The 25,099-nt window shown below is 42.2% G+C and overlaps 1 pseudogene; it reads left to right on the forward strand.

Moving 5' to 3' along the window:
- Positions 1 to 13: 13 nt before the first annotated feature.
- LOC101973865 (glyceraldehyde-3-phosphate dehydrogenase pseudogene) lies at positions 14 to 24,888 on the forward strand (annotated as a pseudogene).
- Positions 24,889 to 25,099: the final 211 nt, after the last annotated feature.

The following is a 25,099-nucleotide window of genomic DNA, read 5'->3' on the forward strand; positions in this document are numbered from 1 at the left end:
TACCTTAGTAACCATGCCGTCAGCAATCAGGTGGCTGCCACCTGCCGCCTGGGTGGTCCCTGACAACCCCCCATGGTGATTGTAAAGTCCTTGCTTAGCATCTGGACAGCCATCTTAAGTGACAGCCGCCATTTTAAGAAAAATTTCTCTTTCCACCCCTGAGCCTGCCCCATAAAAGTTCCAAACCCCAAGCCTGTTTTGCCTCTCTCCATCTATGGAGAGATGGCCTTCATTTGTCAGCTCTGACAGACTCTGTGTGTGTCTCTGCCTGGTCTCTGTCTTTCATTTCTCCATTACCTGCGTCCCAGTTCCTCGCTTTCCTATCAGTGATCCTCCTGACTGAGTCACCACAGAAAAATCTCCCTTGTGAAACTGCAAAACCCACATATCTCCCAAACACATCAACAGAAAGATGTGGACGAAAGGGTGAGTCTCCATCTCCAATTCAAGAATGTGAAAGATCAGGACTTCAGTGTAGGTTAAAGCTCGATAATTTCTCAGCCATCCAAAGAGAAGGAGATGAGGTTCGATGGTAAAGACACAGAAACTGCCTCACTGCCACTTGTCCATGTAACTAAGAGACCATTTGCGATGTCAACCCTTAGCTTTCCAAATATATCTTAGAGCAGTGTGTTCAGACTACAGGTATCACCCATTAAGTGAATTGTGAACTCAACCTAGTGGGGATCATGACCAGGGTGTATTTTCAATTAAATGAAGAGGAATAAAATGGATGTCAGGTGGCATTGCAGATGATGATAAAGTTATTCTTTGTTTTGATTGTAAGTAGGAATTTCTCTTGCTTTACACCTTTATTGAAGTAAAATTAACATGCAATAAATGGCACACAAAGTGAACAATTTGACATTTTGGCATATGAATGGCACCCGCGCAAGCAACACAGCAGTCAACGTAATAAACATGTCCTTGGCTTCCCGAAGTCTCCTCATACCCCTCAGTAATCCCTTCCTCCCCCTCCTCCCCAGTCCACCTTCTAACTCCTGAGCCGCTGTCTGTCACTATAGATACCAGTTGGCACTTTCTAGAAACTTACATAAATGGGATCTTCAAGTAAATAGGCACTCTGTTTCATCTGTTGTTGTTTTTTTTTTTTCACTCTGTATAATTCTGAGGCTCACCCATGCCATGGTGTGCATCCACGTTCATTGTCATCGAGAACAGAACCCACCATGTGCATCTATCACATTAGCTAGGCATTCACCTGTTGATGGACATCTGGGTGGTTGCCACTTTGGGGCTATTACACATACGGTTGTCATGAACATAAAATATACTCTTTATGCAAAGCATAGTGGCACACACTTGTAATCCCAGCAGCTTGGGAGGCTGAGACAAGAGGATCACGAGTTCAAATCCAGCTTCAGCAAAAAGTGGGGCACTAAGCTACTCAGTGACACCCTGTCTCTAAATAAAATACAGAATAGGGCTGGAGATGTGACTCAGTGGCCCAGTGCCCCAGAGTTCAATCCCTGGTATACCACCCCCCTCCAAAAAAAAAAAAAATTCTGGCTTTCAAAATTTACTCCTTATAAACATGGTACATGTTGTTCCTTGGGCAGGTGTTTTCTTGGGTAAATACCTGGCTATGGAACGACTGGATTCTATGGTAGCTGTACATTTAACTCCTTAAGACACTGCCAAATCATAGTGTAAAGTGACTTTAACAGTTAATGTTCCCGTCAGTAATGAATGAAAATTTCAGTTGTTCCACATAGATCCTCAAATGCCTCGAATGGTCAGTTGCCTTCATTTTAGACATTCTAGGGGTTTATATAGCAGCGTCTCATTTTAAATTACGTATACATCCAGGCATTGATTAAAATAGGGGTATCTGTTAGGCAGTTTCTTCCCTGCTCTGTGAATATCATAGAGAACACTTCTACAAACATAGATTAGGTATGGTATGTGTCAGTCAGTCAGTCACTCTACATGACCTCGATTCAGGCAAGAGACGTGGTAAACTCAAGACATTTGAGACTACTATCAGTGTAACAGGGCCTAGTGTTTAACAGGAAACCTTCCTTTTTAAAAAAAAAAAAGTAGACAAAGTACAGTCTAAAATAACAATAGAATGTACAGTAAATACATAAAATAGTAACATACTCATTTATCATCATGATCAAGCATTATTGTGATTATATAGGGTACACTTTTTTGTCAGGGCAGAGAATTGAGCCCAGGGCATTGTACATGCTAGATAAGTGCTCCACCAAATAAGCTACATCCTCAGCCCTTTTTTAAAGTTTGAGACAGGGTGTTGCTAATTTGCCCAGACTGGCCTCCAACTTTCAATCCTCTTTTTTTAGCCTCCCAAGTAGCTGAGATTACAGACTTAAGGTAGTTCTTTAACTAGATGCCAGGCATGTGGGCTTTATATTATCGGTGCTAAATATTTTTATATACCCATCATATTCTTGGATGTGTTCCAGAGCCCAGGTAAGTTATTTGGAAAGTTTTCTCCTTTCTGACCTTGCCTTTAAGCTAGTGAGATCAGAGCCACCTTCGGTCTTGGGCTAATTCTGTCCTTGAACTGACTGTTGGTGTTCCTCCCAGGCAGAGCAGAAAACTTAGAAAGATATTGCCTCAGTTCAAGATATTGCCTAGCTTGGAGGCTTTCCCTCCCAGGCACGCACTGACCCACAACCAGCTGAAGACTTCAGAGACCTCCTTGTTCTTCATATTCCATCTTGGTCGGCCGTCTACACTGCAGTTTTTGTAGGTTATGGAGGTGTGTTCAAACCCTGTCTTCAATGACACGCTTCCTTGAATAATAAAATTTCTATCCAGGCAAAGACTCAACCAGCTTAACAAAACCACTTCTCTTACAGAACCTCACAGAACCCTAACCTATCTTTTTAGGGGACTGTTTTGGTCAGCTTTTTTGCTACTGTGACTAAAGGACCTGGCCACCACAATGGTAGAGGATAAAAGGGTTTATTCGGGGGCTCACAGTTTCAGAGGTCTTAGTCCGTAGAAGGTAGGCTCCATTCCTTGGGGCTCGAGGTGAGGCTGAACAGCATGGCGGAAGACTGTGGCAGAGAGAAGCAGCTCACATGGTGATGAGAAACCAAAGGGACAGAGACTCCACTCCCCAGATACAAATATATACCCCAAAGCCACCCTACCACTTCAGTTACCACTCAGTTAATCCCTGTCAGGGGATTAATTCACTGATTGGGTTAAGACTCTGACAACCCAATCATTTCTCCTTCTCGCATGGCCTCACAGGTGGGTTTTTGGGGGGAACACTTCACACCCAAACCATAACAGGGAGTCAGTAATTATGCAAAGGTTGGGCTTGTGCTCAAGTAGCTTAAAGAATTAAGATCATGTACAAAAGAAAAAATGAGAAATGGTGCAGAACCAAGAGCTAAAACAATGTACACAGATCCCCTTCACCAGGAGGAAATTCCATCAGCAGAGGAGCAGTTCTCAGATGCGTATCAACCCTGACTGAGCGTCGACAGTTCTTTCACGGTACCTTCTTTCCGGGTGGTGATGAGCTCAGAGAGCCAGCCGTGGACTTGGAGTGGAAGAGAGGACAGATCTGCTTGGCTTGCTCTACAGATCTCTGAACCCAGTCAGAGCAAATCCTTCTTAGTGCTAGAGTTATATCTTAGGCACAAATGAGAAACTCGGAGGACATAAGAACTCTTCTAGCAAATTTAGTAGCTGAGTAAACGTAGCTTTCAAAGACACATGTGCAAGTGGCCATTCATACATGGTAAGAGAGGAAGAATCTGAGACTTAGGTTCCACAAGATGCAAGTCTGTTTAAGTTATAGCTCTCTTCACCTATTTACTAGGGAGCTGCTCAGTTAGAAAATAGTTCCTATTTGCATTTGAAAAGGTAATCTAACATAATGTATGAATTTACCAGGCTTGGAGTTGAACAGATCTGGGTTCAGATCCCCCGACAACGACAAACAGGTGGCCCCGGAGAGAACTCTTGACTTCTCGGATCCCATTTATTAAATGGTGATAATCTTCCCTATGGTAGCATTTTGTTGTGAGAAGTGTGTGATATGATCCCCGGCACATAATATTCACCCAGCAGACAGCTGTAATCACTATCAGAGTAGCTACACGGAGAGGAAACAGAGACCACAGGAAGAACATCTAGAAGTGGTATCTTTTCATTTGTCCAAATAAACCATGTCCAAGTCTGCAAAAAACCAAAATTGTCAGAAGTACTCTAAGTGGGGATGGCTGTCCTTGGACCTGCCATCCTTTCAAGCCCACCTTTTCCAGAGACTCAGAATCTCCTACAACAGTGCCGCTGGTAGGGATGAAGGAGGCTTTGGCACACCATTGGGGATTCATCACTGCCTAGTCTTTTTTGGGGCAGGGAGGTTTGAACTCAGGGGCACTCAACCGTAGAACACTCAACCTCAACGCAGCCCTATTTTGTATTTTATTTAGAGACAGGGTCTGAGTTGCTTAGTGCCTCACTTTTGCTGAGGCTGTCTTTGAACTCACAATCCTCCTGTCTCAGCCTCCTGAGTCACTGGGATTATAGGCGTGCGCCACAGCGCCCAGCTTTTTAAAATATATATATATATATTTGCTCTAAATAGTTCTATGTGACAGTAGAATGTATTTTGACACTTCATCCGTAAATGGAATGCCCTGTATTGATATTAAAGGAAATAACATGCTCCTTCTTCTGAGAAACCTCAGTCTAGTTCAAGGGTGAAGGTGGGTGGGCTATAAGTGGTCAAAGAGCTACTGAGATCTGCCAGGGTGGGCCCAGCTCAGGGACGCCTGTCAGCAGACCAGTAAGGTGTCCCAACAGCTCAAGTGTGATCCCTGCCCTTGTGGGCCAGACAGTCGTGGGCAACCCTGTTTATCCATAATGCTCTGCAAAGAAGAGGATCCAAACAAATTTGTCTTTTTTCAGAGATAGAGAGCTCACCGCTTCGTTAAAACAGCCACCTTCCTCTCAAAACAGAACCCCTGTTCTCAGGATAGCTCTCAGGAGCCTGCTGTGGCTGCCACTCTCCCCAGGACCCTCCGACCGCCCCGCAAAAGGATTACAATTACTGTTAACTGAAAAATTCTTCACTTCTGTTCCTGGAGAACACAGGTTTGTCTCCCTCTGTTGAGACTTTATACTGAAATGGGGATCATTAAAGCTGTGTTGAATATCCAATATTCCTTGCCACACGTGGACACACATTTCAATTCTTTCCCTCTTTGCTGCCTCCTCTTCAGCCTCAGCCTGTTCTCCCTCTTCTCTAAGTCTTCTCCTACCCTTTCCTTGCCTCTTAGAAACCCAGCCCAGTTCTCCTCTCCTCCTAGAAACGGAATCTGTTGGATCCCCTCAGAATCCAGTCTGTATCCCTTAATGCATTGTTAAAATTGTGAACAAATAGTTAAAGAATAAAGCCCCAAAGTATAAAAGCATATGCTATAAAAACATCTCTTCCTGGCCTTTATCCCACCCACCATTTCCACACCTTCTAGGCAAATCATTCTTAGCAGTTTGTTGTGGACCTATCTAGAATTGCTCTCTGCTTACACACCATTTATAGTCCAGCATATTGCCTAAGAATAGGTACTTGAGAATCAGGGTACCTGGATGGACTTCTGAGTTAGCCATGTACTAAGTTGGGTAACCTTGAGCAAGTTACTTAACTTCTCTATAGTTTTTCATTTTTTTTTAAATTCTTTTTGAGTTTTGGTCTCAAACTCCTAGGTTCAATCAATCCTCCCACCTCAGCCTCCCAAGTAACTGACCTCAGGCACACCTGGCCATACTTTGATTTCCTCAGGCAAAATTGAGATAATATTAGTATCTATGTCAGAGAGTTGTTCTAAAGATTAATAAGTCAATAAAATTAAATCACTTGGATTAATGCCTGGTATATAATAAGCACTGTATAGGCGATGATGATGATGATGATGATGTATTTTTCTCTTTGTTACACAAATAAAACCATTCTATAAATACTGTTCTTCAAGCTTATATCATCTACTAAACATCATGGGTAGCTTTCAATATTCATGTAACCTTATTAATTACAATGACAACATGGTCTTCAATGGTACGATTATAAAAGTCGGAGCTATTTTTGAATTCAGAACTCAAGAAAGGCCTTTCATGACAGCATCTCATAAAATACGTCCCAAGATGATGCTCTCGTGGTCCTGGGTTTTAGGCACACGTCGGGAAGACACATCAGAATGGGTGTTTGCCTTTCTCAGCACTGACCCGCTACAGGATAGCCCTGATTTCCTTCTGTGATCTGAGAGCCGTTGGCCACACTGTGGCACTCTGAGAGGTTTGGATTTATGGTGGCTATTCTTACTGATCAATTTTTATGTGTTCCTCTCCAAACATGGTTTTCCGACATGGTTTTCCTTGGAAAGGAAGCCATGGCCTTTCTGCCCCTTCCCATGACCTGGAGTGGGGAGAACGGGTCCCTCAGGGAAGGTCTATGTATAACCTGGCAGGAAAGGAGCCTCTGGGAGCCCATGAGGAATGTGAAGATGAAATCAAGGGACCAGATTGTGGGTGTGGGTGTGGGTGTGCCCCTGTTGTGCACACTCATGGGGTGTGTGCCCGCGTGTGAGTGTGGACGAGCTGTCATGAATTCTTCCCTTACTCTTCCCCCTATTTTCTCTCTCATGACTTTCTACTTACGCTGGGGAATAAAAGTACCCAGTCAATGAAGAGTTAAAAACTATATTGAGAACTAAACCACAACATAGCTGTCAGGAAATCAAGCGGCCTAAAAGTTAGCGGGAATACCCTGCTCAGAGGAAATGAGTATCTGGTTATAAGTACCAGGTCCAACCACCTGAACTTCTTTGTGCCTTCAGTTTCCTCCTCTATAAGGTGATGAAGATAATAATACTTGTAGAGTCACACTGAAAGTTGAATAAATTGAATTTATAAAGTTCATCTAATAGTGCCTACCCAGAGTCACAGATAAATGTCCGCTATTATCACTGTATCTAAGTACATCCACCAGTTCCCACCTCTAAACCCCAGTTTTTTGTGTGTGGTTTTTGTGTGTGTGTGCCCATTTGCTTAAGCTTCACTCTGTTTAAAAAGTAATTGCAATGGGGCACAGTGGCACATGTCTATAATCCCAATGGCTCAGGAGGCCGGGGCAGGAGGATCACAAGTTCAAAGCCAGCCTCAGCAATTTATGGAGACCCTAAGCAACTTAGTGAGAATCTGTCTCAAAAAATAAAACAGGCTGAGGAGGTGGCTCAGTGGTTAAGCACCCCTGAGTTCAATCCCTGGTCTCCAAAATAAATAAAGAAATAGCAATTAAAAAAAAAAAACTATCACCTATCAAGAGGCTTAGTGGGAAGAAAAAAGTCTCACTCTAGAAATTGTTCCCAAAGAGAGGGCCAGAGCCATTTCAGGAACCATCTGATTAGATCTTGTAAGCAGTAGGCACAGAAATCCCTCTGGACTTTCGCAATCAGATGGGCATTTATTCAGCACATTCCTGGAGGGGTAGGTTACAAAATTAAGCTAACACAGCAAAAGGACCCAGCAGTCCAGGAACCTACCCTCCTAAAATGGTCAACCAAAGGCAGAGCGAATGTTTAAAGGGAGGGAAAGTGTTTAATTACTCCTGTTTTACCCAAAGCTTTCATTCACATATTGCTCAGCACCTCGCCAGGGCCTGGAGCTGTCGACGTCTATTCGTGATATGCTGCTTGTTGCCTGGAGTTTACAGCATGACTGACCTCGTAGAAATACGTGTGTCCTATGGATTATGTCTCCAACGGAGGAGAATCAAAAGGGAATCAAAAAGATGCTGGCCACTGAGTTCGAGAAATCCAGCTGCCTTCTCCCAGCCTCTGGACACAACGGCTTCATTGTGTGAGTACAGAAAATTGAACTGAAGCTTTCCCGCAAGCATATCTGAACTTGGACCTCCAGTGCACGGACCAGCAGCCAGCTCCCAGCCCAGGCACCCCCTCCTCTCCTCTCCATCTTTGCAAGAGAATTTAGTTCCATTTAAGTCCAGGAGACATGGCAAAAACAACACTCCAAACACCATTCCATTTATGGCCATGGGATCCTCCAAACCAGACATAGCCCTGCAGCTCCCAAGCCCTTTAGATTCTCGGTGCCTCAAACACTCATTTCCTCAGCTCATATTGGAGGGTAGGGATAGGCCTTGAGAACTGGATTTTTATCTTTTAAGTGGTTTTGAAGGAGAAGGAACATCAATATCAGCAAGAGAATACAGAGTCACTAATGATCAACACTAAAATGATGTTAGCCAGGTACAGGTCACCTTCTGAGTCTTTTAGATGAAGAAACTGAGGTTGAAGAGGTTAAAAGCCCAAACAGTGCTTGGGAAGGCTCCTTCAGATGAGCCATCTAAGGTCACCAGAAAGGTCAAAAGCCATGTCCTGATTTCCCCTGTTTACTTGCACTATTGACTTATTAACATTTACTAATAAATTACTGTATACTAAGTCCCGTCCGTACTCAGAAGAAGGAGCAAAACTTTACCCTGCAGGAGTTGACAATGACTGGTTAATTTCTTTTTTTTTTTTCTTTTCCTGTACTTGTAGATTAAACCCAGGGCCTCGTGGATGATAGGTAAGCACTCTACCACTGAGCTACACCTTCAGCCCTTTTTGAAAATTATTTTTTGTTTCGAGATGGGATATCAGCGAGTTGTCCAAGTCCGACTTTGAACTTGCAATCCTCCTACCTCCGCCTCCCACGTGGCTGGGATTACAGGTGCACACCATCATGCCCAGGAAGTCTTTGAATCCCCTTCATCTCTCATCCCTCCAGCACCCATCGATGCAGCGATAAGCCATCCTTTTTTGTCATTCGCATTCAAATCCTTAGAGTGGACTCGTATTTCATGTTCACAGCTTTTTAAAACATCAAGAAGTCCTGTTTAATCATTCATTTAAAAAACGAATCATTTTCTCAACAAACACTGATTTGTCTCTTTCCGTGGCAGGCACGGTCCCTTCCTGCTGGGGTCCCTTCCTTACATCTCCACTCCTTCTTTTGTCCCCCGGTTCCAGTCTTGATCACCTTCCATTTGACTGGTGCTGCAGGACCTACCTGCCAACTTCTCTGTTGTCACCAACATGCCGTGTCTAAGTTTCCCTAGGTAACTCCCAGGTCATGCCTTGCTTCTGCTCCTTAGCCTACGGCTGATGACTTGTTGATTAATTATCAGTTCAGCTTCAAAATTCTTCCAGCGAAGGTCGCGTTTTCCTGGAACCAACTCGTCTATCCCAACTTAATTTCCCACTCTCCCTTCCTGACTCTTCTTTAACTGGTAAAATAGCTCTCACCCTTCAAGGCCTGGGATCATGTACCACCGACACTCTGTCAAGTTCTTCTTCCCCACCCTCAGAGCAATGGCTCCCTGTCGCCTCTCCCCCAGACACTCACCTCTAGTACAAGACTGCTCAAGTTGCTGTGAGCTTATTTGCTCACAGGCTACCTCCTTGCCTGGATTCTGAGCCTTTTGAGCTCTGGAACCGTACTTTTCAGTGTGTATTCTAACGTCCAGCAGGGCATAGGTGCTCAGTAAATGCCTTCATCAGATTAACCAATAGACCCCAGCCCAGCACAGTTCTCCACAAGGGCTTAGTGAAGAATCGCTGACATCAAAGCATCGCCCAGGGATGCAGGCAGGCATGGAAACAGCAATTATGACATAGAAAGAGGCTCATAGAACCTTGTTTTCTTAAAGGGGAAAACTTTCCATTTTGGGAAAACAAAGCCAATGAGCCTCAAAAGTCTAAGGGGTATTTTGAACTTTGTCTTAGGACAAATTGAAACATCGTCTTAAGACAAACTATCTTAGGGCACCAGAGGGGATATCAGACTTTCTTTTTTGACACGTTATTTTAAAGAATTAGAAGAAAGGTAGTCTGAACTCACAATTACTAAAAATATTTTGTTTTCAAGAGAAGCTCTCTTACTTTATAATGTCTAAGGAAAGCACAGCTGATCTGGAATTCAGAAACTTTAAGAAAAATTAAAACAATGTTATTAGCAACAAGAGGCACTTGGGGTCTGGGATAACCCGGATGAAAATGGATGTGCTCTTTTCTTGTTGGATCATTTTAATTACTATTCATTTATCCAAGTGGATTTCCCCTGTGCCCTTACTATTTTTAAAAAATACTTTCCTTAAATACCTAAGCATTTAAGATTTCAGACCATTTGTTTGCTATTAGTTAGTTTATATGGCATGTTCACAATTTTTTTTACAAGAATGACTAGATCAAAAAATTGAGCATATCTGAATGTACTAAACATTAATGATATTCTTCCAAGCCTGGGGCGGGCAGTGTAGCTCAGGGATAGAGTGCTTGCCTCGTGTTTGTGAGGCCCTGGATTCAATCCTTGGCACACACACAAAAAAGTTCTTCAGTCTCACTGAAAAACACAGTCCTTCTTCTGAAGTTGAACTTCAAGTATCTACTACAGACAAGCAAGTTGTACCTGAGCGGCTTTTTGTCAAGTCATATGTGGAAGGAGGGTTTGGGCTGGGAATCTCATTACTCATTCCCTTCTTCTTTGGTCGACAGACAGCAACAGTGAGGACTTTGCATCAGACGCCTGGTTCCTTTTGTGTTGAACAGCTCTGAGCAGAGTGTGGGGAGGAGCCCGGGTAAAGGCCTCTCTTCCGTTCTGGCTGCTGAATCCCTGTTGGCCCTTCTGTGGACACCTACGCTACACATTTTGTCCTACAAATATTTGCTCATCTTGATGGTCTCAGGAACCAAGCCCGTGGGTGTCCTTTGAGTTTAAAACCATATTATCTATAAAACAGTTGCAAGTCTACAGTCATCAAAAGGCATTTGGAGAAACATTTTCAAGAACTGAAGTTGCATAAAGCACTGGAGAATAAAAGGGTTCCCAGGGCCCCTGGCATTCCTCCAGGAAAGGACAACTACACCACAGAGGAACTGGACTTTTGCCCAGTGGCCTTTGGAGTGACCTGAACTTTATATACTCTTTTTTTTTTTTTTTTAATAGAAGTCCTGTGTAATGACCTGGCAGCAGGGGAATTTTCCAAGTCCACTCTGTGGAAGTCAACTGATACTCAGATTCCTGTCAGTGTTCATATACTCCACACCCCAGTGAGTCTGATGGAGTCTGATACTAGAGAATCTCCCCAACTTGGGCTTCCCTTTGCCCCTGGAAGAAATATTCCGACCCTTAGCAACAGGCCCTGGACTTAGAGAGACAAGATTTATTTTAGTCCTGTTAAGTTGAACACAAGTTATCTGTGTGCCAAAAGTTGTGTTTATCCACTCAAAGTTTAAGAGGGAGGACCAGTTCCTGAGTTCAGAGAGTTTCTAGAGAACTGATGTCATATGATGTCTTAACCAAACAGCATGGACTCAGGGCTGCTGGGGCTCAGAAAAGAAGATCTTAACTGAAATTGGGTGTTGGGGGAAAGTTTCCTGGAGAAGATAGACGATCACACAACGGCTGAAAGAAAAACTGGGGGGAGTCAATCCCAAAAATGTGGGAGGGGTTTTCTGGGCAGAGAAAGCAAAGTAATATAAGGAGAATGGGCCGTGACAAGAAGTGCAAGCAGCTGAGCATTAATGAGGGAATTAGAAAATAAGTGCGAGGCAGAGCAAAGGACAAGCTGCCACAGGGAAGAATAAATCCACAGAAGACAGGCCGCAGAGCACCCTCAGTGACCTGCAGAAGAGTTTGGACTTCATTCGGTGCACAGTGGGGACCTATGGGTTGTGCTTTGGTTATGGGGAGGCGTCAGGGGATGCAGTTTTCTATTCAATTTGCCTTTTACTGTTTTGTTGACAATAAAATTGATTTTCACTTTATAAAAAAAAACTAAACAAAAATAAGAACTAAGACCCTGAATAGCCAAAACAATCTTGAAAAGGAAAAGTTGGAAGTTTCCTACTTTCTGAAGATGGAGGTGGAACGACAGCCACAGTGTTTGACACCCAAAAGGTTGATGGCGGAGCTCTAGGTACGGGAGCATGCGGGTGAATGGGCTCTGGGTTATCTGGGATTCGTTCTCTGCTTATACTAGACTTAAAGGTATGAATGTCCCTGTTTCTGATGGCAAAGGGGATGCTGATATTATCTAGCATGCAGCAGCCGTGCTAGATACACAAATTAGCACACGTGGACACCTTTGATCAGATGCCTGCAGAACAGGGGTTGGCAAATTTCTTCTGAAAAGGGACAGATAGTGAATATTTCAGTCTTTGTAAGCCATATGGTCTCCACTGCAACTATTCAACTCTAGCTGTAGCCCAAAAGCTATAAATTCATGAATGGGTGTGGCTGGGTTCCAATACGACTGTATTTACAAAAATGGGAAGATAGACAAAATCTGTCCGGGAGGCAGAGTTTGCTGACTTCTGCCATAGAAGGTAAAGCTTTAAAAGAGCCAGCATTTGCTGTCAGAGGATATTTCAGTGAAAATAGGAATTCTAGTGGGATTGATTGCTTCTTGAGTGTGCTGGAAGACGTGGGGCAAGAAAATGCTGAATTGGCATTTTACATTCTTAGCTCAAGGTCCTTCCATATAAGGAATCTGAACTCTTCTAGGAAGAGGGCCCTGAAAGATACCTTAGTCTGAAATCCTGGGATACATGTCCATTTGGAAACCACTCTGTGTTAGTCAGCTTTTCACTGTGACCAAAATACCTAGGAGGAACAACTCCGAGGAGGAAGGTTGTGGTTTCCGACGTGGCAGTCCCTGGTAGGCCAGCTCCATTGCTTTGGGCCTGAGGTGACAGGGAATGGCAGAGGAAAGTTGTTCAGCTCACAGCAGCCAGGAGACAGAGAAGAGGACGAAGGCCAGGGATGAGATAGATTTCCCCAGGGCACCCTGTAATCCATTCACCTTAACCCATCCAAAGAATCACCCACCAATCATGTCCTAGAAGCACCACCTCTGGACATTGCTGGATGGCCTTCAGCACATGAGCTTTGAAGAGACAGTCCAGATCCAAACTCTAATACCACCTCACCTCACTAGTCTGAGAATAAAAGAGATGAGAAAAAGGAGAGGGGAGGACAGCAGTCAGCTAAGGCAGACCCTGAGGCACCCAATACTCAGGTGGATGTGGAGGAGACAAGAAAGAACCTAAAAAAATCTGAGACCTAGGGGTGGGGGCGCTGGGGTTGTGGCTCAGTGGTAGAGCACTTGCCTTGCATGTGTGAGGCACTGGGTTCGATTCTCAGAGCACTGCATATAAATAAATGAAGAAAACAAAGGTCCATCCACCCGCAAAGAGTGACATCACCAAGCCCCAAGAAACTGTGAGTGACTGAAATAAAATTGGATGTGGTGGAGGTTGATACAATCAGTTAGTCAAAATTCAGAGATGAAAACTATCCACTGACTTTCAGAGAAACAATTAGAAAAGAGAAGATGGGGAATTTGGGGGGGGGGCAAGGGGGGCACAGGTACCAGGGATGGAGCTCAGGGGCACCCAACCACTGAGCCACACCCCCAGCCTTATTTTGTATTTTATTTAGAGACAGGGTGTCTCACTGAGTTGCTTAGCGCCTCACTTTTGCTGATCCTCCTGCCTCAGCCTCCCCAGCCACTGGGAGAACAGGTGTGAGCCACCGTGTCCGGCAGCTTCCTGTACTTAGATAGGAATCTCTCTCACAGCTGTTTCACTTGGGGATGATGCATAGAGGTTAAAGGGGATGTGGTTGTGTGGCTCCTCCTCACAGGGGTGAAAGCTTTGTGCCATCTGAGAGGCAGGAACCGCAGGAAGCTGCCTGATGCCTGCGTTTACAGGATGAAGTACCAGGCACGCTCACCCAGAGAGGAAGCTGCAGGCTGAGTAGGGAGTTGGGGGAGAGAAGTGAAATTTTGGAAGAGTCAACAGAAGATGGGAAATTTGGGGGAATTTTTCTTTGAAGCACTACAGATCTCCTGCAGCTCAGCCACATAAACGCATTTTTTTCCTGTTTGTTTGTTTGATTTTTAATGTGAAAGGAACTAGAAGAAATGGAAGAGCACCCCTGTTGCAAATATACAGTATGGGACATCTTTGTTCACTTATAGACCTAAGATTTAAATCTGTCTTATATATTTATTTCCTTTTTTTTTTTTTTTTTGTAGTAGTGGTAATTGAACCTGGCTAGACAAGGGATCTGCCATGGAGCTGCATCCCAGTCCCTTTTTCTTTTAGTTTATTTTGAAACAGGGTCTCTCTAGTTGCCCAGATTGACCTCAAACTTGCGATCCTCCTGCCTCAGCCTCCAAAGTAGGTGGCCCTACAGGCGTGTGCCCCTGAATATTTCTTATGTATATTTAATATATCTTATGTATATTTATAATATATATTATATGAACATTTCTTTCAGTAATCATGAGTAGTAAGTGAATATAAAGAAATGGTTTCTAGCAGCTCTACGTGCATTTTTTTTTCAAGTTCCTGTTTCTCTGAGGGCCTCATCTAAACATATGACCAGAGAAGCTAATCAGAACTGCAGATACAACAGTATGGACTCCCCCAATGTCTTACCAAGTATTGCTGGCATGTTTCTTGGTATTTCACTTCCCGGGACTTGTACTAGAAGAAATGGAAGCAACCCTGTTGCAATGCGAGGTAAGAGCTCTATAGGCTGTGTATGTCTGCTCCTTCACAGAGTTTCCTCCCAGTGAAAGGAAACACGAAAGCCATATTTTGGAATGCAATGAGAAACTGAACTCAAAAGTCTGTGTGTAGATTCCCCTGGTGGGTTATAATACCTGGACATTTCTATAAACATTTTTACTGTTAAACACACACACAGCACAGGTCAGAGTTCTTTGGTGACCCAACTGTGAAATGTATGGGTATTTTCACTGATGAATAGAAAAGATCAAACTAAAGGGATTCTGTGTTAACTCAGGTGTGTATGTATTTCTTGACCTTTAAACCAGAGAACTTGATTTTGAAAGAAAAACTGAAGAATTTTATCTCCAAGGAGATAAAGCGGGAGGGGGGACTATACCGCCTGGTCTTACCAAATACTTTCTCTGGTCCATTTCCCACACAGCAACAAGAGGGATCTCTTGGAACATAATTGGCTCACATCACTCTTCTGCTTAAAACTCCCAAAGGATAGTATTTACCAAATGTTAACACAATCATTTCTTGGTGTCTGAATGCTTAGGGAAGTGAAAAGATTTTCATCATTAAAAGATTGGTCCCACTGGGTGCGGTGGCCCATGCCTATGATCCCAGTGGCTCAGGAGGTTAAGATAGGAGGATCGTGAGTTCAAAGCCAGCCTCAGCAATTTAGAGAAGCCCTAAGCAACTCAGGGAGACCCTGTCTCTAGTAAAATACAAAATAGGGCTGGGGATGTGGCTTAGTGGTCAAGTGCCCCTGAGTTCAATCCCTGGTACCCCCCCAGCCCCCCAAAAGAGAAAAGATTGGTCCAGGAAAAGTGGGCAAGAAGCCTTACTACAGATTGGAAGGCTTCAATAAAAATAGGATTACCCCATCCCTGCCCTACCATTCATCTTGCCAACCCAGAGTGGGGCATTTTTCAAGTTGGTGAGCACTGAGTTAACTTAAAGCATTTAGCCCTCTAGGAGAGAGAACAGGCTGTGATACGCACAGAAGGGGCCAGTAGGGCGCCTCTTGGTAGCGAGCACCTTGTGCCCCAAGACTCCATTGCATTCTGTGCTGCACATTTCCAAATATTATTTCTAGCCTGAAATCTCACTAGATACCTATCAGAGGCCAAATTACTAATCAAATGCAATTTTCAATTTGAAGCCAATGTTTAAAGTCAAATTTGCCATTTGTCCTCAAAATTCAAGATCCCTTTCTAAATTTATTCATCTTTGCCAAGAGAGATTATTCACTAACTCTCCCAGACTGGAAACTATAAATCAAGGCACTTATCTTTGATGTATCCCTCTTTTTAATCAAATCCATATAACATAAAATTCATGATTTTACCAATTTTAAATGTACAATTCTGTAACTTTTAGTGTATTTATAATGTCGTACAACCATCACCATTCTCCAATTCTAAGATATTTCCCCATGCCTTAAGAGAAAACCCATACTTCTCAAATACCCCCATCCTAGCACTACTAATCTACATTCTGTCTCTATGAATCTAGTCTTTGTGGGCATCTCTATAAATGGAGTCATAAAGTATGTAAACTTTTATATCAGACATCTTCAACTTAGCATAATATTTTCAGTCATCATTGTTGCATCTAGCAGTGCTTCATTCCTTCGTACAGATGAATAATATTTCATTTTATGAATAAATCACATTTTGTTTATCTCCTTATCAATTGATAGATTTTGATTTGTTCCACTCTGGGGCTGTTATGAATAATGCTTCTATGAACATTAGTGTACAAGTTTTCATGTGAATTTGTTTTTCAGTTATCCTAGATATATACTGAGAAGTGTATATTAGTCAGCTTTGCATTACTATAACAAAATACCTAAGATAAGCAACTTTAAAAAGTTGAAATAGTATTTGTTTTGGCTCACGGTTTTGAAGGTTTCAATTCAGTGTCAGATGGATTTGTTGCTTTTAGGCCTGTGGCAAGCTGTACACTATATGGCAGCAGGGAAGTAAAAAGCAAGGGGAAGGGGGGCAGGGTCCCAATATTACTCTTAGAGGCCCCCAGTGACCTGACATCCCCTCTCTAGGCCCCACCTCTTAAAGGTTCTGCCACCTCCTATTAGACCCACAGGCTGATGAGTGGGCCTTGAACACCTGGGCCTTTGTAAGACCACAGTAAAGCAGAATTGCTGGGTCATCTCAAAACTCTGGGTTCAGCTTTTTGAGGAACTGCCAAGCTGTTTTCCCACCCTAGCTGCACCATTTTACCTTCCCACCAGCAATGGGTAAACGGTTTTCATTTCTCCAAATTCTTGCCAACTCTTATTGGCCCTTTGTCTTTTTTTAAAATTTTAGTCATGCTAGTGGATGTGAAGGTGTATTTTATTGTAGTTTTTCAAGTGCATTTGTCTAATGCCTAATTCTTAGAGCATATTTTCATGTGTTTATTGACTTTTTTGCACAAATAGATATTCTATTTTTGAATTGAGTTTTGGTCTTTTTATTGTGGAACATTAAGGACTGTTTCTATATTCTAGCCACTAGACTCTTTTCAAATATGTGATTTACAAATATTTTCTCACATTCCATAGGTTTCACTTTTACTTTTTGATTATGCCCTGTGATACCCAATTTTTAAATTTTAAAGTACAAGATTGTGTATTTATTCTCTTGTTGCTTTTTGTTTAATATTTTAAAAACTATAACCTAATCCAAGATCATAATGATTTACAACTATTTTTCTTTCCAAGAGTTCTGTGGCATTAGCTCCAACATCTAGGCCTGCCTGACCCATTTTTGAGTTAATTTTATATATGGTGTGAGGTAGGGGTCCAACTTCAGTCTTTGATATGTGACGATTCAGTTGTCCATCATCATTTGTTGAAAAGACTGTCCTCTAACCCCTGGATAATCTTGGAAACTTTGTTGAAAATCAGTTGTTCACAGATGGATAAATTTATTTCTGGACTTAAAATTCTATTCTATTGATTTACATGTCTAGCCTTCTATTAGTACCATACCTGTAGCAAGTTTGTTTAGTGACTTCTCTAAACTAATTTTGCAAAGTCTATAATCTTTTCATTTGCAACCAATGACACTGCTACTCTGCTAGTGTTTAGCTAATGATTGTACAAAGATTTCCTTAAACACTTGGAACAAAGACAACAACCACAAAAAAAAAAATCTGTCTTTTCAGATAAATTCTGTGTCTTGATTGGGGTATGCCTTCAACACGTAGCCATGTGGTTTACGACTCTGCTTTGGCCTTTACTGCCTGTTTGTACAGATCAACTGGAGGTGAGAGCTTTGAACTTTCTCTGGTTTTTCCTTGAGCATGTAAACAGCACTGCACATGAAGATGGGCTAGTATGTTCCCAGAAATGTCAGAGCGTTTAAAAGCCCTTGTTCTCCAAAGCATCTCCTTCCTCAGGCTAGCTCCCAAGGTATTTGGTTAACCTATTATTTTCCCTAATTATTGTCTATTGCCTTGGCAGCAAAGACTAAAACCTTTAGCCTTTGTTTATGTTTTCAACAAATGACCCTAGGTAGTGGCTTTGGAGCCAGGAAAGTTACGAGTCAAGATAAGCCATGCCTTTTGAGCTGATTCTTTAGGGAATCACCAGACAGATCAATCAAGGACAAATATTTCCAAGTAACATTCATGATACTCCCTCTGATTCTGGTATTAGGATGGAGGCTTCCATTTCCAAGGCAAACACTGAGCTGGAGAGCTGGAGATGGCACTAAGGCAGGTTAAAATGCCACAAAGTCTGGGGAGGTAGCTCAGTGGTAGAGTGTTGGCCTAGCACCTGTTCTTGGGTTTGATACCAGCAATACACACAAAGAGTTTCTGTGTTTGGGCTGGGCAAAGACTTCTATAGGGTAAGAATTAAAACCAAGAATCAATAAATGGGATGGAATCAAACTAAAAAGTTTGATTCTCAGCAAAAGAAACAATCTGTGAGGTGAGCAGAGAGCCTATATCCTGGGAGCAAATCTTTACTCCTCACACATCAGATAGAGCACTAATCTCTAGGGTATATAAAGAACTCAAAAGGCTAAACACCAAAATAATAATAATAATAACAACCAAATCAACAAATGGGCCAAGGACATGAACAGATACTTCTCAGAAGAGCATATACAATCAATCAACAAATATATGAAACAATGTTCATCATCTCTAACAATTAGAGAAATGCAAATCGAAACTACTCTAAGCTATCATCTCACTCCAGTCAGAATGGCAGCTATTAAGAATACAAACAACAATAAGTGTTGGTGAGGATGTGGGGGAAAAAGGCACACTCATACATCGCTGGTGGGGCTGCAAATTGGTGCAGCCAATATGGAAAGCAGTATGGAGATTCCTTGGAAATCTGGAAATGGACCCACCACCTCACCCAGCTATCCCTTTCCTTGGTCTATACACAAAAGACTTAAAAACAGCATACTACAAGGTCACAGCCACATCAATGTTTATAGCAGCACAATTCACAGTAGCTAAACTGTGGAACCAACCTAGATGCCCCTCAGTGGGTGAATGGGTAAAAAAAAATGTGGCATATATACACAATGGAATTTTACTCAGCAATAAAAGAGAATAAAATCATGGCATTTGCAGGTAAATGGATGGCGTTGGAGAAGATAATGCTAAGGGAAGTTAGCCAATCCCCCCAAAAAACAAATGTTGAAAGTTTTCTCTGATATAAGGAGGCTGACTCACAGTGGGGTAGGGAGGGGGAGCATGAGAGGAATAGATGAATTCTAGATAGGGCAGAGGGGTGGGAGGGAAAGGGAGGGGTCAGGAGATTAGCAAGGATGGTGGAATGTGATGGACATCATTATCCAGAGTACATGTATGAAGACACGAATTGGTGTGAACATACTTTGTATACAACCAGAGATATGAAAAATTGTGCTGTATATGTGTAATAAGAATTGTAATGTGTTAGGGTCTGTAAACAAGTCAGGATGGCACCTGGCATTTTGCCACAGGGAGTGGTTTGTGAGGTGGTGCCAGCGAGCCATCAAGTGTGGAGATTCCTTATTGGTTGACTGTTGTATCTAGTTTATGTTAATTAAGATAAGTTGTGTGGAATGTATATATACCCCTCCTGCCCTACAATAAACGGCTCCCACTCCTGCTGTATCAATGTACACAAGTTGTTCATCAAACACCACCCCCCCATCCCCCCCACCCACCCCCGGTTATTTTGCCCAGCCAGCCGGGCTGCGGCAGTAATGCATTCCGCTGCCATTTATTATTTTTAAAAATCAATTAAAAATACAAAAGCCTGTTTCTATGGCTACCACATTTAAAGTGTAAAAATAAATAAATAAATAGAATGCCACAAACTTGCTCTTCTACGGGATTCAGCAGGTTTCTGTGAATATGTATGTGTCCACGGTTTTTCTGTGAACATTCAACTGGTTTCCAGGGTTATGAAAAAATTCTGACAGGTTTTTTTTTAAAAAAAACCAGAGTTTTAGTTGATTTTATGGAGATATTGACTTTTGAAGTATCTTTCTCCACTATTTTCATTCGGGTCACAATTCATCCCTTTTCTCAGCTACTCTGCCCAGAATGACTATTCCTTTAAAAGGCACCTTTATCTGTTTTTCACCATCATTACCACCACCTCTCAAGCAGGCCTTGAGAGGCCATTATCTCTATCACTTAAAAACCACAGGTTCTGGAATTGTGTGTTGATGTTTGAATCTAGCTCTACTATTTCTTAAAAGTCTGACCTGGAGCAGGTTAATGAACATTTTCTATGCCTCAGTTTTACCATCTGTAAATGGAATAATGAAAGTGTCTACTGTTATGAAGAATAAAAGAGTTAACAGTTAATGAGTGATTAGTTTGAGGCCTGGCACATAATAAATACTCAAAATTTGTTTGGCACTAAATGTATTCAGCAAATATTTGCTGAGGTAGCCTTTACTGAGATTGAATATTTATATCTGGGACTATTACATGGAACAAGATTGACAACAACTAAGATTTCTACTATGTGTGGCTTACCTGAAATGTCCCAACACCTCATATGCAGTTTACCATTTCCTAGATAACTTCTGTTAGAAAACAATTTTTTATGAGGCTCTCATGTTTCTATCTTATGAACAGAAGCACAGATGGACTTACTTTTGAACTGTCTCCATCTAGGACAGAGAGCCGGTTTGTTTGTTGTCTAGTATAATAAAAGATCTCTTCCTCCAGGGCAAAGGCCAGGAAGGTATGTTTGCAGCCCATTATAAAAGATTTGAGGGGCTGGGGTTGTGGCTCATCGGTAGAGCGCTCGCCTTGCACGTGCAAGACCCTAGGTTCGATCCGCAGCACCACATACAAAAATAAAAAATAAACAAGTGAAATAAAAGATTTTATTTTTTCCAAGTTGTTCATCTCATGGTGTCCGCTCTGCATCACCCCTGTGGAACTTGAGAAGAAGGGGAATTTATGTGAAACTGACATTCATACTGCTTGCTGTGTGGTGAACAATAAAATCCATTGTCTCTGGCTTTTAAGGTTGCAGATTAGGACTTCACAGTAACAACATTACTTTGTAACAGTATGCTGCTACAAAAGTCATCTACTTTATCCCTAATTTTTACCTATTACATCTAAACTTTCCCACTGGTTTTCAGGTTCCTTCCTACCAATACAATCTGAATGTCTTTCTCTTCTTGGAAAAAAACAAAACAAAACAAAACACCTGCTTCTTGAACAGGATTTTCACTATCATGCTCAAGTCTACATCTGGCATTTGGCTTATATCTCCCCTCTTCATCCCCTTTTGAAATTCTTTTCCTTTTCCCTTTTTTCCCTACTTATGTCAAATCTATTTCTTTAGACTTGTTTCAAGTCCAAATCTGACAAGAAACTTTCCCATTGTTCTCCCTTTCTGCAAATATTAAATATCAAGACACTTAAAACCTATCCTTATTGAGTACGTAAGACATTGTTTTCAAACAGTTCCAGTGGGTGAAGGTTGCCTGCCCATTCTGGTTGGAAATAAGATGGAAGAGTGTATGGATGGCTGACTGGAGTGATGAAGGGCATGCACTCTGAAGTCAAAGTTCTCAGATTCAAATACCTGCCACTCATTGACTGGGTGACTTGGGCATATTATTTACCTTTTCTGTGCCTCAGTTTCCTCGTTTTAAAAATAGGCATAAAGACAATGATAATGCTCATCTCACCAACTTGTGAGAATTGAAAGAATGTACTTAGCCAGGTATATTGATACATGCTTATAATTCCATCTACTTGGGAGGCTAAGGCAGCAGGATCAAAAGTTCAAGGCCAGCCTGGGTAACTTAGTGAGACCTGGGCTGTGGTTGTGGCTCAGAGGTAGAGCACTCACCTAGCATGCGTGAGGCACTGGGTTCGATCCTCAGCACTACATAAAAATAAAATGAAGGTATTGTGTCTACCTAAAAGTAAATAAATAAATATTTTTTAAAAAAGTGAGACCCCATTTCAAAATCAAACATAAAAGGGACTAAGGATGTAGCTCAGTGGTAGAGCACCCCTAGCATCATGTACAATGTGTTGAATTTAATCACCACTACTTCACACACACAGACCAAAAAAAAAAAAGAAATTACATGAAAACACTGAAGATCAAGTTAAAATTTTCACAGAGTTTAGAACTTTGAGGATCTGTGGAGGAATATGATTTTAGAGAGGATTTCTATCTGAAAAATCTTTCTTATAAACCTCTCAAAACTACCAGATAACATTAAAACAAACATCTTTTGTTTGGCAAGAAAATAAAGGAAATACTCAAAGGTCAAAATGAGATCAGAGCACAAATAAAGAGGAGAGCAAATGTCAAAGTTGGTAGCTATTATAGAACATTTGCTGGTCCATGATAATCTAGAGCATTTTTTTTTTTTAATGGCCACTGGGAGACAGGACAGTAAGTTTCAGAGCCACATAAATTCAAAAGATCAGAAGTCCAAACATTTATTCATGAATCCTTGCCAAGGATTATATGTTCAGTGAATAGTTAAAAGAAATATATGTGTGGGGCTGGGGTTGTGGCTCAGCGGTAGAGAGCTCGCCTTCCATGTGCAAGGCCCTGGGTTCGATCCTCAGCATCACATAAAAAAATAAATAAACAAATAGAGTAAAGTTATTGTGTACAACTATAAATAAATAAACAAACAAACATATGTGTAAGCTTCAAAACAATATAGTGAAAAAGCAATTATCCCTTATTCGTGGCACTTGGTGAGAATTCAAATAGGGTTGGGGCCCAAATCCAGATTTCCTTTATGTTCCAAAACACCCTAGTCAAAAATTTTGTTCAAAGTGGCCCCATATTGGTTGTGCCTAAAACATGTTGCAAAAGCACACCCACAAATTCTGTCTATTCAGGCCTCTAAGAATTCTCGTAAAGTTCCAAGAATGTGAGTTCACAGTCAAAAATCACAAAATATGTGAGCAGACCATATTCCCTAGTTGAGAGACAGCAGAACAACATGTAGAGGGGGATATGACCTCCAGAGACTTTAAACGTAGGTATTAATGTCTATGGAGTATTAAATAAGCATAATATGTCTAAAGGAAAAGAACTCATTGAAATTTCTGAGAAAAAATAGACTATTAAAGTCAACAAGATACATGTCAGAAAGAAGCAAATAGGTCTGGAAATGAAAAAAAAAACATAATAATCAAATTTAAAATTCAGCAGACAGGGCTGGGGATGTCGGCCAGTAGTACGGCACTTGTCTAGTGTGTCTGACACTCTGCATGTAATTTCTAGACCCCCGCCCCCAGGAAAAAATGACAAGGAAAAAGAACCCCCAAAACCCAACAATTCAGAGGACAAGTGGACAAGTAAAATAGTAGACTGGCCCAGAAAAGGATTTAGGAAATTGCAAAACAGAGCTGTAGAAATTGTACAGAATCCAATTTAGAGAAATAAGTGGAAGCTAAGAAAGATTTAAAAACATGGAGGCTGAATGCGAGAGCTATGTACGAATCTATTCCATTTTCTAAAAGAGAAGATGAGAAAAGATGGATGGGAGGCAATATTCAAAGAAATAATGGTCCTTTCAATAAATGGGGTTGGGAAAACTTAATAACTACATGAAAAAAAATGATATTAGGCCCTTGCCTTATACAACATAGACAAAATTTAACTCAAAATGGATCAAACTCCTAAACATAAGAGCTACAACTAAAAAATTCTTATAAACTCTCTGCTCCTCCCCATTCAACAGCTGCATCTTCTCATCTCGTGCAGTGCCAAGCCATGTTCCCAAGACGCCCCTGGTCACCGGGGCTGCTTTCCACTCTGGCAAAATGGATATTGTCACCATGAATGACCCCTTTATTGACCTCAACTACGTGATCTGCAGGATCCAGTATGATCCTACCCATGGCAAGTTCGATGGCACAGTCGAGGCTGAGAACAGGAAGCTTGTCATCGATGGAAAGTCCTTCCCCATCCTGCGGGAGCAAGATCCTGCCAACTTCAAATGGGGTGATGCTGGCTCTGAATACCTTGTGGAGCCCACGAATACCTCGTGCATGAACCACGAGAAGTTCAGTTCAGGGATGACCTTGCCCACAGCCTTGGCAGCGCCTTAAGATCCCTCGAGATCGTCAGCAATGCCTACTGTGCCGGCCAACTCCTTATCCTCCCTGGCCAAGGTCGCCCATGACAACCTTGGCATTGTGGAAGGACCTGTGACCATAGTCCGGGCCATCGCTGCTACTCGGAAGACTGTGGGTGGCCCCTCTGGGAAACCGTGGCCTGATAGCCATGGGGCTGCCCAGGATATCGTCCCTGCACCCACTGGTACTGCCAAGGCTGTGGGCAAGGTCATCCCTGAACTGAACGGGAAGCTCACTGATGGGACTTTCCATGTGCCCACCCCCCATGTGTCAGTCGTGGGCCTGACCTGTTGCCTGGAGAAAGCTGCCAAATACAATGATGTCCAGGAGGTGGTGAAGCAGGCATCAGAGGCCCCTCAAGGGCATCCTGGGCTACACAGAGGACTAGGTTGGCTCCTGCAACTTTAATAATGATACCCACTCTGTCACCTTTGCCGATGCTGGGGCTGGCATTGCCCTCAATGACCCCTTTGTCAAGCTCATTTCCTCTTATGACAACCAATTTGGCTACGGCCACAGAGTGGTGGGCCTTATGGTCCCCATGGCCTCCAAGGAGTCAGAGCAGAGCCCCTTGACCACCTGCCCCAGCAAGAACTCAGAGGAAGACAGAGGTGCTCAGCTCTGCGGAGTCCCTCAATACCCTGAGAATCTCCCCTCCTCCCAATTTCCATCCCAGATACCCTGAAGAAGGGGAGGGACTTAGGGAGCCCTACTGTCATATACCATCAATAAAGTTCACTGCACCCAGCCAAAAAAAAAAAAAAAGAAAACCTCGCACAATAAATAAACAAATAAACAAAAGAAAAGAAAATCTTTTTGACATTGAATTTGGTAATGATTTTCTGGATATGACCCAGAAATCATAAGCAACAAAAGAAAATATAGATAAATTGGAC

This window comes from Ictidomys tridecemlineatus, chromosome 11 (genome assembly GCF_052094955.1).
Source record: "Ictidomys tridecemlineatus isolate mIctTri1 chromosome 11, mIctTri1.hap1, whole genome shotgun sequence".
Taxonomy (NCBI): domain Eukaryota; kingdom Metazoa; phylum Chordata; class Mammalia; order Rodentia; family Sciuridae; genus Ictidomys; species Ictidomys tridecemlineatus.